This window comes from Carcharodon carcharias, chromosome 8 (assembly GCF_017639515.1).
Source record: "Carcharodon carcharias isolate sCarCar2 chromosome 8, sCarCar2.pri, whole genome shotgun sequence".
NCBI lineage: Eukaryota > Metazoa > Chordata > Chondrichthyes > Lamniformes > Lamnidae > Carcharodon > Carcharodon carcharias.
This window is the reverse complement of record NC_054474.1, coordinates 21,582,251-21,595,893: the sequence shown is the minus strand read 5'-3', so window position 1 is coordinate 21,595,893 and position 13,643 is coordinate 21,582,251.

Genomic DNA, 13,643 nt, shown 5'->3' with positions numbered 1-13,643 from the left:
TCGCTGTTTCACCAGGAAGGAGTGTTTGGGGACTTCTGTGGTGGGAAGCCAGGAGGTAAAACTGCACTTTCAAAATCCCAACAGTCCAGCTTTTGGTCCTCTGTTCACCACAACATTTCTGCAGTTACTTATTTGCTCAACTGCACTCCCACCTCCTCCATTGATGCCCTGAACCACAATAAAACAATCACTGTTTCAGCTCCTGGCCATTCCCCCTGGTACTGCCTTCCCTCCGATCCCTTAGGTCCAAGGGATGCAGGCTTGAATAAACATGGTGGACAACTGGCTTAGTCATTCACTGCAAGATCTGGCTGTGCACACATATAGTACTATTGGGTCCTGCTCTCAAATACTATAACTGCTCTGTTGTCCAGGATCATTCCGCAATACAAGGATAACACCTGACTTCTTTATTGCCAACCGCCTTGCTAAACCCCTCTTCCCTGTTTTGTCCGCTCTCAGAGTTCATGGGACTCCTTTGTCACTAAGATTAAGACCAACTGATTAGCTGCCCCTTCCATTACCCTCCTTTTCTTAGCACACTGCACCATCTAAATCTCCCCCCACCCTAGCCATGAGCTTGCAGCTTTCTCTAGTTTCATTCCTATCTCCCTTCTTGTTCTTTCTAAGCCCATCTTATCCATAGAACAATCTCCTGCTCCCTTGACCCGACTCCCATGAAACAGCTGACCAAATAACTTTTCTTCCTGACTTACAAGTTTGTTGATATTGGTAACAGTTCTCTCTTCAGGCACTGTGCCTCTCTCATTTAAAACTATCACTATCACCTCTCCTCAAAATACCACCCCTGACCCCATAGGCCTTGCAAATGACCATCTCCAACTTCCTTTCCTCTCCAAAGTCCTTGAATAAGTCTATCTTTCCCAAAACTCTAGGTTTGAATCCCTCCAATCAGGTTTCCAACCCTGCCACAGTCCTGAAACACCTCTTATCAAAGTCATAAATTATATCCTATGTGGCTGTGACCAAGATAAGCTATCACCCATCATCCTCCTCGACCTGTCTGCAGCCTTTGACACGGCTGACCACACCATCCTTCTCCAATGCCAATCCACTGTCATCCAACTGGGTAGGGCTACACTTGTCTGGCCCCATTCTTGGCTATCCAATTGTAGCTAGAGTATCACCTGCAATGGTTTATCTTCCCACTCCCTCAGGTGCCCCCCAAAGGCCCTATTCTTGGCCCCTGCTATTTCTTAGCTACATGACATTACCCAAAGCACAGCATTAGTTGCATATATCTGATACCCAGCTCTACCTCACCACCTCTCTCAATTCCTCCACTATTGCTAAATTATTAGACTGCTTATCCAACATCCAGTACTGGATATGCAGAAATTTCTTCCAATTAAATATTGGGAAGACTGAAGCCAATGTCTTTGGTTCACGCCCCAAACTCCATTCCCTAGTGACCAACTCCATCCCTCTGCTTGGCCAGTGTCTGAGGCTGAAACAGACTGTTTGCAAACATGATGTCATATCTGATCCCATGATGAGCTTCTGACCACATATCCACACCATCACTAAGATTGCCTATTTCTGTGACAGGTTTAGATTAGATAGACAAAGAAAAGCTGTTCTCATTAGTTGGTGGTACAAAGACTGGGGGAGACAGATTTAAGGTTTTGAGCAAGAGATGCAGCGGGAATGTGAGGCGGTGACTGGTCGTGAGCTGGAACTCACTGCCCACCAGGATGGTGGAAGTGGAAACGATGAATGATTTCAAAAGAAAATTGGGTAGCCACCTAAGGGAAATAAACTTGTAGGTCTACAGGCATAAAGCAGGGGAATAGGACTGACTGGATTGCTCTATATAGCAATATGGACTCGATGGACCAAATGGTTTCCTTCTGAGCTGTAATGACTCTATAACTATAAAAGGGCAAGTATTGCATTTCCTCCTCTTGCATGGAAAGTTGGGAGTGACCAAGGGATGGATCAGGGTATTTAAAATCGAATGTTCCCTTCGAAATGTTGAAAGGCAATGAAATAAGAGTCCTTACAGGAAGCTGGGTGGGAGGAAATGTAATCAAGGTAGCTGTGGAAATCAGTGGGTTGAGAGATGGGAACTTCGCTCTGCTTCTCAATGCGCTGCTCTACCTGACCTGGGAGGGCTACATGCTGCCACTGGGCACTCAAAGTGAGAAGAGTCTCAGCACTAATATCCCTCACCTCAATGTGCACAAAAGAAAATATTAACCAAAAATGTTTCAGTAAATCTTCTAGATCAAACTAAGCTGTGACATTAGAGACAATAAGATAAGGGGATACAATTTTAAAAAGCAATAAGAGGCAAATTTAGGACTGGTATCAGAAATTCTTACCAAATGAGTGATCAACACATGGGGCTGAATTTTTCTCTGATGGAGGGAAACAGAGATCATGACTGTTCCTGGGTCCAGAAACTATCCCGGGGCACAGTCACTCATTAGGATTTTCATGGAGGCGCCCCCTTAATTGGCCTAGAGATGGACCAGCTCTCGAAGATGGCAGGCAAATCAGAGGCCCTCCACTTTGAAAGGAGCAGCAGGCTGTGCTAGCAGCTAAGTAAGGGTGCTTCAAAATGGGGACGTCCTCAATCCAAATTTTAAAAAATGGAACTTGCAACAGGACATCACAGTTTTGTGGGCGCTGGGGGCCAGGGGAAGCCCCTCTGCATGATGGCTCATCGTGCCTGCTCCTGTACCCAAGCGGGCAGGGAGGACCTCCAGGTCTGCCTGGAGTTCTAGCTCCCCCAGCCTGCTACCAGGCACCTAAACTGGCGCCCCCATCTGGCAGAACCTGGAGGCCTACTGGCAAATCTCAGTCGACTTCCTCTAATTGACCTCAGTTAGCTCCTAGTGAGTCATGTCAGCTATCTGCCATGTGTGGGCAGGTAGTCCTACCATCCCTCTATGCCGCCTCCACAAAAATAGCCCAGAGGCGAAACAGAGCCAGAGAACCAGCATGTTGGCAAGTGGGGCTATTTTAGCTCCAACCCACCTACATTCCTGGTGGGGGCACAAGATCGTGCCTATGGATTGGATATGCAGGGAGTGTGGTGAAATTGAAAACCCTGTAATCATTTAACAAACAGATGGATTCCATTATGGGGGAGACTAAAAGGTCATTCTGAATGAATGCATTAAAACTGATTAAGTGACCTCTCATCTATATCTATCTTGTAATAGAACTATGTATATGAAATCTATACCCAGCGAACAGGAATAGCAGCCTCAAATTTATTACTAACTTACGAAAATACCGCCAAAAGCAGTCTCACACCAGTATAGGAATTTGATGGCCCAGGTTGAAAACTAGTAAACTATGTAAAAGTTTCTCACACTCGACCAAAATTATAGTGAAAAAATCAGCTGCATGAAATTTTTTTTTACCTTATTCTTTCATGGGATGTGGACATCTCTGGCAAAGCCAGTGTTTGTTGTCCATCCCTAATTGCCCTTGAACTGAACATTTCAGAGGACAACCACATTGCTGTGGGTCCAGAGTCACATGTAGGCCAGGCGGGGTAAGGACAGCCGATTTCCTTCCCTAAAGGACCTTACAGAACCAGATGGGTCTTTATGACATTCATGGTCACCATCACTGAGGCTAGCTTTATATTCCAGATTATTAATTGAATTTAAATTCCACCAGCTGCAGTGGTGGGATTTGAACACAGAGCTTAGCCTGGACCTCTGGATTACTGGTTCAGTGACATTACACAGTGGGCGGAATTTTCGCTGCCCGCTGGCGTTGGGCGTGTTTGGCGTGTAAGCGGACAATATGGCGAGAAGGCCAAAAATCGGTTTCACCACGTCATGAAACCGGCTTGTGATTGTCCGCTCAGCCTACAGAAACATAGAAACATAGAAAATACGCGCGGGAATATGTCATTTTGCCCTTCGAGCCTGCTGCACCCTTCAATATGATCATGGCTGATCCTCTATCTCAACGCCATACTCCCACTCTCTCCCCATACCTCTTGACACCTTTAGAGTCCAGAAATGTATCAATTTCCTTCTTTAATATATTCAGTAACTTGGCCTCATTTCTCCTCATCTTCGTCCTAAATGGTCTACCCCATATCCTGAGACTATAACCACTTGTTCTAGAAGCTCCAGCCAGGGGAAACATCATCCCTGCATCCAGTCTGTCCCGCCCTGTCAGAGTTTTATACGTTTCAATGAGACCCCTTCTCATTCTTCTAAGCTGTAGTGAACACCGGCCTAGTAGGCCCAATCTCTCCTCATTCGACAATCCTGCCATCCCAGGAATCAATCTGGTGAACCTTCACTACACTCCCTCTATGGCAAGTATATCCTTTCTTGGATAAGGAAGCCATAACTGCGCACAATACTCCAGGTGTGGCCTCACCAAGGCCCTGTACAGCTGCAGTAAGACATCCTAACTCTTGTACTCAAGTCCTCTCGCAATGAAGGCCAACATACCATTTGCCTCCTCAATTGCTTGCTGCATCTGCATACTTGCTTTCAGTGATTGGCGTACAAGGACACCCAGGTCCCTTTGCATATCAACATTACCCAATCTATTACCATTTAGGTGATACTCTGCCATTCTGTTTTTCCTACCAAAGTGGATAAATTCACACTTATCCACATTATACTGCATCTGCCATGTATTTGCCCACTCACGCAGCCTGTCTAAATCACTTTGAAGGCTCTTAACACCCTCCTCATCGCTCACATTCCCATCAAGTTTTGTGTCATCAGATAACTTGGAAATATTACATTTGGTTCCCTCATCCCATTCATTGATTTAGTGAATATTGTGAATAGCTGGAGCCCAAGCACTGATCCCTGCGGTATTCCACTAGTCACCGCCTGCCACTCCGAAAAAGACTCATTTATTCCTACTCTCTGTTTCCTGTCTGCTAACCAATTCTCAATCCATTCCTATATATTGCCCCCAATCCCATGTACTTTAATTTTGCACACTAACCTCTTACGTGGGACTTTATCAAAAGCTTTTTGAAAATCCAAATACACCACATCCACTGGTTCTCCCTTCTTTATTCTGCTAATTACGTCCTCAAAAAACTCCAGTATGTTTGTTAAACATGATTTCCCTTTCATAAATCCATGTTGACTTTGTCTAATCCCATTGATATTTTCTAAGTGTACTCCATCACATCCTTTATAACAGACTCTGGCATTTTCCCTACTACTGATGTTAGGCTAACCAGTCACTGTTTTCTCCCTCCCTCCTTTTTTTAAATAGTGGGGTTACATTTGCCACCCTCCAATCTGCCAGGACTGTTCCGGAATCTACAGAATTTTAGAAGATCACAGCCAACGCATCCATTATTTCCACAGCCACCTTCTTTAGTAACCTGGGATGTGGATTATTGGGCCCTGAGGATTTATCAGCTTTCAGTTCAATTAATTTCTCCAGCACTATTGTTCTAGTAATACTAATTTCCTTCAATTCCTCCTTCTCACTAGATCCTTGGTTCCCTAGTATTTCTGGGAAGTTATTTGTCTCTTCCTCCATGAAGACAGAACTAAAGTAGTTGTTTAATTGCTCTGCCGTTTCCTTGTTCTCTATTATAAATTCTCCTGCTTTGGACTGAAGGGACCTACATTTGTCTTCACTAATCTTTTTCTTTCAACATATTTATAGAAGCTTTTACAGTTCACTTTTATGTTCCTTCCAAGTTTACTCTCATATTCTTTTTCTTCCCCTTTTAATCAATTTTTTGGTCCTCCTTAATATAAAAGCAAAATGCTGCAGATGCAGGAAATCTGAAACAGAAACAGAAAATACTGGAAAAACTCATCACGTCTAGAAGCATCTATGGAGAGAGAAACAGAGGTAACGTTTCAAGTCCATGTGACCCTTCCTCAGAGCTCTTTGTATCAAACTGCTACGAAGTCACAAAAAGGAATGAAACCGTGCGGACCACCCGGCATCAACCTACATACTGGAAACGACAACAGCAATCTCAGCCCTGTCGACCCTGCAAAGTCCTCTTTACTAACATTTGGGAGGCTAGTGCCAAAATTGGGAGAGCTTCTCACAGACTAGTCAAGCAACAGCCTGACATAGTCATCCTCACAGAATCATATCTTACAGATAATGTCCCAGACTCCACCATCACCATCCCTGAGTATGTCCTGTCCCACTGGGAATGCAGACCCAGCAGAGGTGGTGGCACAGTGGTATACAGTCAGGGAGGGAGTTGCCCTGGAAATCTTCAACATTGACTCCGGGCCCCATGAAGTCTCATGGCATCAGGTCAAACATGGGCAAGAAAACCTCCTGCTGATTATCACGTACCACCCCCCACCCACCCACCTCCCCCCCAACCCAGCCCCCCACCCCTAACCCCCCCAAACCCCCTCAGCTGATGAATCAGTACTCCTCCATGTTGAACACCACTTCGAGGAAGCACAGGGTGGCAAGGGCACAGGATGTACTCTGGGTGGGGGACTTGAATGCCCATCACCAAGTGGCTCAGTAGCACCACTACTGACCAAACTGGCCATGTCCTAATGGATATAGCTGCTAGACTGGGTCTGCGGCAGGTAGTGAGTGAACCAAAAACAGGGATAAAATACTTGACCTCATCCTCACCAACCTGCCTGCTGCAGATGCATCTGTCCATGTCAGTATCAGTAGGAGTGACCACCACACAGTTATTGTCAAGACAAAGTCCCACTTTCACATTGAGGATACCCTCCATCATGTTGTGTGGCACTACCAATCGTGCTAAACGGGATAGATTTCGTACAGCAACTCAAGGCTGGGCATCCATGAGGCTCTGTGGCCCATCAGCAGCAGCAGGATTGTACTCGAACACAATCTGTAACCTCATGGCCTGACATATCCCCCACTTTAACATTACCATCAAGCCAGGGGATCAACCCTGGTTCAATTAAAAGTGCAGGATGCATGCCAGGAGCAGCACCAGGTATACCTAAAAATAAGTTGTTAACCTGGTGAAGCTATAACACAGGACTGCTTGCAGGCCAAACAACATAAGCAGCAAGTGATAGACAGAGCTAAGTGGCAATGGATCAGATCTAAGCTCTGCAGTCCTGCCACATCCAGTCGTGAATGGTGGTAGACAATTAAACAACTCACTGGAGGAGGATGCTCAAAAAATATCCCCATCCACAATGATGGAGGAGCCCAGCACAGCAGTGCAAAAGATAAAACTAAAGCATTCGCAACAATCTTCAGCCAGAAGTGACAAGTGGATTATCCAACTCGACCTCCTCCAGAGGTTCCCAGCATCACAGATGCCAGTCTTCAGCTAATTCAATTCACTCCACGTGATATCAAGAAACAGCTGAAGGCACTGGATACTGTAAAGGCTGTAGGTCTAGACAAGATTCCGGCAATAGTACTGAAGACTTGTGTTCCAGAACTTGCCGCGCCCCTAGCCAAGCTTTTCAGTACAGCTACAACACTGGCAACTACCCAGCTATGTGGAAAATTGCCCAAGTATTCCTGTACAGAAAAAGCAGGTCAAATCCAATCCGGCCAATTACTGCCTCATCAGCCTACTCTCGATCATCAGTAAAATAATGGAAGGAGTCAAAAACAGTGCTATCAAGCAGCACTTGCTTAGCAATAACCTGGTCACTGAGCCCAGTTTGGGTTCTGCCAGGGCCACTCAGCTCCTGACCTCATTAAAGGCTTGGTTCAAACATGGACAAACGAGCTGAACACCTGAGGTGAGGTGAGAGTGACTGCCCTCGACATCAAGGCAGCATTTGACCAAATGTGGCATCAAGGAGCCCTAGCAAAACTGGCATCAATGTGAGTCGGGGGAAAACTCTCCACTGGTTGGAGTCACACCTAGCACAAAGGAAGATGGTTGTGGTTGTTGGAATCTTATCTCCAGGACATCACTGCAGGAATTCCTCAGGGTAGTGTCCTCGGCGCAATCATCTTCAGCTGCTTCATCAATGACCTGCCTTTCATCATAAGGTCAAAAGTGGGGATGTTCGCTGATGATTGCGCAATGCTCAGCACCATTCGTGACCCCTCAGATACTGAAGCAGCCCACGTCCAAATGCAGCAAGACCTGGACAATAACATTCACGCCACACAAGTGCCAGGCAATGACCATCTCCAGCAAGAAAGAATCCAACCATCATCCCTTGACGTTCAATGGCATTACCATCACTGAATCCCCCACGATCAACATCTTAGGATTACCATTGACTAGAAACTATACTGGACTAGCCATATAAATACTGTGGTTACAAGAGCAGGTCGGAGGCCAGGAATCCTCTGCCAAGTAACTCACTTCCTGACTCCCCAAAGCCTGTCCACCATCTACAAGGCACAAGTCAGGAATGTGATGGAATACTCCCCACTTTCCTGGATGAGTGCAGCTCCCACAACACTCAAGAGGTTTGACACCGTCCAGGGAAAAGCAGCCAGGAAAATGCAGTGATTGGCACCACATCCAAAAACATTCACCCCCTCCACCACCGACACACAGTAGCAGCAGTATGTACCATTTAAAAGGTGCACTGCAGGAATTCACAAAGGCTCTTTCGACAGCACCTTCCAAACCCATGATCACTACCATCTAGAAGGACAAGGGCAACAGTTAGATGGGAATACCACCACCTGGAAGTTCCCCTTCAAGTTACTCACCATCCTGACTTAGAAATATATTGCAGTTGCTTCACTGTTGCTCAGTCAAAATCCTGGAACTCCCTTCCTAACAGCACTGTGTGTGTACGTACACCACATGGACTGCTGAGATTCAAGAAGGCAGCTCACCATCACCTTCTCAAGGGCAACTAGGGATGGGCAATAAATGCTGGCCCAGTAAATGAATAAAAAATTTATTTTTGTAGTTTCCTTAATTATGTCCCTAGTTTCAGAGCAGACTACTTCACTTTCAATTCTAATGAAGAATTCTATCATGTTATGGTCACTGTGGCCTAAAGGACTCACACAACAAGATTATTAGTTAACCCCTTGTCATTGGACAATACCAAATCTAGGATGGCCTGTTCCTAGTCAGTTCGTGGACATACTGATTTAAAAAAAACCACCTCATACACACTCCAGGAATTCACCCACCACAGAATTATTGCTAATTTGGTTTGCCCAGTCTATATATAGATTAAAGTCACCTATGATTATTGTAGCACCCTTGTTACATGCATCTCTAATTACCTGTTTATACCACTTTTTATAAGGTACATTATCACCACTGTTTGGAGGCCTGTTTGGATGGCATTTTCCGCCATTGGACATCCGGAACTTCATTGTAATACAGCTGCATATCATTATAACCCCCCCTTCTGCTGGATCATCCACCCAAGTCGACGTGATTACATGCTGATGTGTTTCACAACAGCATATATAAGGTGTGCACTTGGCGGGCTGCAGTTTGAGGCAAACTCAGAGGTGAGTGTACAGTAATGTTGAGCAGCGCTCACTCAGGTCGCCTGTTGGACTTCAAAGTTGAGGCGCGTTAGTGCACGCCCAGCAAGGGCTGCCCTATGGTTGAAGGTAGTGCACAGTCATGTGCGGGGTGCCGGGTTGCGGGGAGCAGCCACAAATCAGGGAAACCTTATATAAAGTGACCATTCCTCTGCAGCTGAGACAGTTCAGACGCAGCTACATTGATTTCATTGGAGTCGGGCCTTGAGCTTCCCTGCCCAATCAAGCAACGCAGAGGCATCGAAGTGCCCCAGAGCTTTTCACCCCTCACGCACAGGCTGCAAACTAATGAGTGTTTTGGTGGACTGCAGAGAAGCTGAACGACTGGGCCCGTTGTACAATCTCCTTGCTAAAGCTGGCCATGGATCAGTTGCTGGTGGAGGCGCTCACAGCCCCTTGCAACACCATCATCCCAATTTGGGCCAGTCTCCCCCATGGTTCAAGCTAACAGGAGAATGCCTGTGCCTGAGCTGAGAGCACACCATGCAGTCCAGTGGGCAAGGCTGTCGCCAATTGGTCAGGTGGGGATGTTCGCTGATGATTGCACAATGTTCAGCACCATTCGCGACCCCTCAGATACTGAAGCAGCCCACATCCAAATGCAGCAAGACCTGGACAATATCCAGGCTTAGCTGGCAGGTAGTAAGTAACATTCACGCCACACAAGTGCCAGGCAATGACCATCTCCAGCAAGAGAGAATCCAACCATCGTCCCTTGATGTTCAATGGCATTACCATCACTGAATCCCCCACGATCAACACCTTAGGATTACCATTGACTAGAAACTGAACTGGACTAGCCATATAAATACTGTGGTTACAAGAGCAGATCAGAGGCCAGGAATCCTCTGCCAAGTAACTCATTTCCTCACTCCACAAAGCCTGTCCACCATCCACAAGGCACAAGGCAGGAATGTGATGGAATACTCCCCACTTTCCTGGATGAGTGCAGCTCCCACAACACTCAAGAAGCTTGACACCGTCCAGGAAAAAGCAGCCAGGAAAATGCAGTGATTGGCACCACATCTGTGACCATTCCTCTGCAGCTAAGACAGTTCAGACGCAGCCACATTAATTTCATTGGAGTCGGGCCTTGAGCTTCCCTGCCCAATCAAGCAACATAGAGACATCAAAGTGCCATCAAGTGCTCCAGATCTTTGCACCCGTCACGCACAGGCTGCAAACTAATGAGTGTTTTGGTGGACTGCAGAGAAGCTGAACGACTGGGCACATTGTACAATCTCCTTGCTAGAGCTGGCCATGGATCAGTTGCTGGTGGAGGTGCTCACAGCCCCTTGCAATGCCATCATCCCAATTTGGGCCAGTCTCCCCCATGGTTCAAGCTAATAGTGCAGCCTCGCAGTGCAGGTTAGGAGAATGCCTGTGCCTGAGCTGAGAGCACACCATGCAGTCCAGTGGGCAAGGCTGTCGCCAATTGGTCAGGTGGAGTGGGGCAGAGGGTGGGTTTCGGGCAGTGCACTAAACTCTGGCCATCCAAGTGGTGGCCAGCACTCTCCAGGATGCATTAAGGGACGTTCAGACTTAACCAAGAAAGGTTCTTAGAACACCCAAGCTAACCCAGGCATCTCTCTCTTTCATCCTGCAGGAGGAGTACATCAGGACCACGGAGCCTGGTAAGCTAGCTGTATGTCTCGTGGCGTACAGAGAATTAAGACAACGGAGAAGAGAGCAACAGAGGCACCTGACTGTGCAGATGGAGGAGCAGCACCTTCAAGAAAATGGGGTAATTGGGGCTCCCACACATGCCACTGAAGAGCCACAGCGAGCTGTCACTGTTCAGCACCTAGCTAGACCTAGGGTCTGTAGATGCTGCTTTTCATTCCTGCAGGTTCTGCATTCCTGCACCGAGAACCAGTGTCGCTGAAGACTGGGCATGTCTAGGGAACTGGTCGGTCAGATCTGCCAGCTGCTGCAGGATTTGGCGCCTCGGGGACATGGAGGGCATCCGCTGCCAGTGGCCATGAAAGTGACCACGGCACTCAATTTTTACACCAGTCACTCCTTTCATAGATCCACAGGTGACCTGTGCACAATATTACAAGCCTCCACCCACAAATACATCCATGAGGTCACGGATGCCACCTTTACAAGGGCACATAACTTTGTGCATTTCGCCTGGGTCCAGGAGAGCCAGGACATAATAGTCATTGGATTTGCCCAGATCTCTGGCTTCCCTCAGGTGCAGAGTGCAATTGACTGCACTCATGTGGCGCTCAGATCTCAGTAGCAACAAGTGGTTGACTGTGTCAACCGCAAGGGCTTCCATTCACTGAATGTGCAGCTGGTGTGAGACCACCAAAAACGCATCCTGCAGATCTGCACACGATTTCCAGGGAGCTTGCATGACTCCTTCATTCTCAGTCAGTCACCGATCCCTGACGTCTCCCAGGGTCCGCAGAGGCTGCAGGTTTGACTCCTCAGGAACAAGGGCTACCCACAGAGGCCATGGCTGATGACACCTGTGCAGCAGCCTCAGACTGCAGCAGAATTAAGGTATAATGAGGTATAAGGTATAATGCTGCAACTCGCAACTTGGTGGAGCAAACCATCGGGATGCTGAAAATGAGGCTCACAGTGAGGACACTCCATAGATCTTCACATAGCCTCTGAGAATGTCTGACTCCTGCCTGGCTGACACTTAGTGATCAGGGTCATATCATGGGATTCTTGGGAGTTTATTTACAATAGTAAACATTATGTACAAGTGATTAACAGCTGTGCAACTACATCTTCTTAACTTTCCTAACCCTGCAGCTACGTCTTGGTGCTTCCCGGAATCCACAGCAGAGGTGGAGGCAGCCTGCTGACTGCTGTGCTCTGTTGTCTGTGTTGACCTTGGTGGATATTCTCTGGAGGGCGGAGACTTGGAGGGCCACGGCCTGCTTTTGCGGTCCTGCTGTGTGGCAGTGACACCCTCCGAAGCTGCTGAGGTCATAAGAAGAGGGATTTCAGATGGGCCAGACACTCCCGGAGTCACCTGGATGGATGGCCCTAGGGGGGAATCACCTGCTGATCCTCCTCCCTATGGGTGCTCTAGGGCCCCTTCTTGACTCCTTATGGTGAAAGGGTAGCTGGAGTGAGATCGGGCTGCCCAGAACCCCTCTCACGTACGCACTGTTGAGGCCAACAATGGCATAGGGTGATGGAGTTCAATCTGCGCAGCAGTGCAGGAGCGATGTCCTGAACCCAGGGCTCCATGGTAGTCGCCATCCTACCAGTGTTGACCTCGGTGCATTGACACTTTCACTTCAGCCTGAAGGCAGATGGACTCCTCCATCGTGCCTTGCAATCTGAGTGCAGCGGACATCCTTTCCTGATGTTCCCAAGCTTGCCTTTGCAGCTCCAGCAACTGTGACATGACTGAGTCCAGAGGCTCATCATCAGCAAATTTCTGGCCTCCAAAAGTCCTCCAACTGCCGAGGACCTGGGAAGTCCCTGCTGCCACTTGCTGTGGATCGGAAAGTGCGATGTGCTCACCAGGTTCTGATCATGAGGTTGCTCTAAAGCTAGATCCCACCAAGATGCATGTCTCTGCATTGGTGGAGGGTGTGTGTGGGTGCTGTGATAGGTCTTCAGGAAGGGTTTCAGTGGATTCCTCCTCTAAGCTTCCCTTGGGGTTTGATTGGAGACCCTGGGTCGTGGACTCTCTTGGCTGTTTGGCAGATGTGCTGACGAAAGGAAGGAGAGATAATTCATGCATGGCAGTGGCCTGTGAAACAGGACATATTAGTCACAGCATTGTTGTCTGATGGATGTTGCACTGCTGGGTCCTCACTTGGTAGAGAACTGCTGATCTCACCGTTAGATCAGGACCGGCCAGATAGTCTCTGGCCAGCTGAATGGCTCTGTTTTTAAAGTGCATGAGGAGCTTGATTTCAGGCATTCCTCCTCCGGTAAGTGACCCCTCCCGCTTGTGTGCCAACTTGTCCTGCCTGAATAGAGATGGAGAGAGCTTAAGCAGGATGCCTGCCAGGCCAGATGATAAGTATGTCTGGCATATGTGGGTGGTGAGTGGTCCCATAGATGGGATGAGGACAATGAAGGTATGTATCAGAGAGTGTGAATGATGATGTCCCTTGAAATGGCAGTGAGTGTTTGTGAGTGTGTGAGTTGAGAGTGTTGAGAAGAGTGACTTACCCTGGCGGAATGGAGGAGATCGTTCATCCTCTTACAGCACCGGGTGG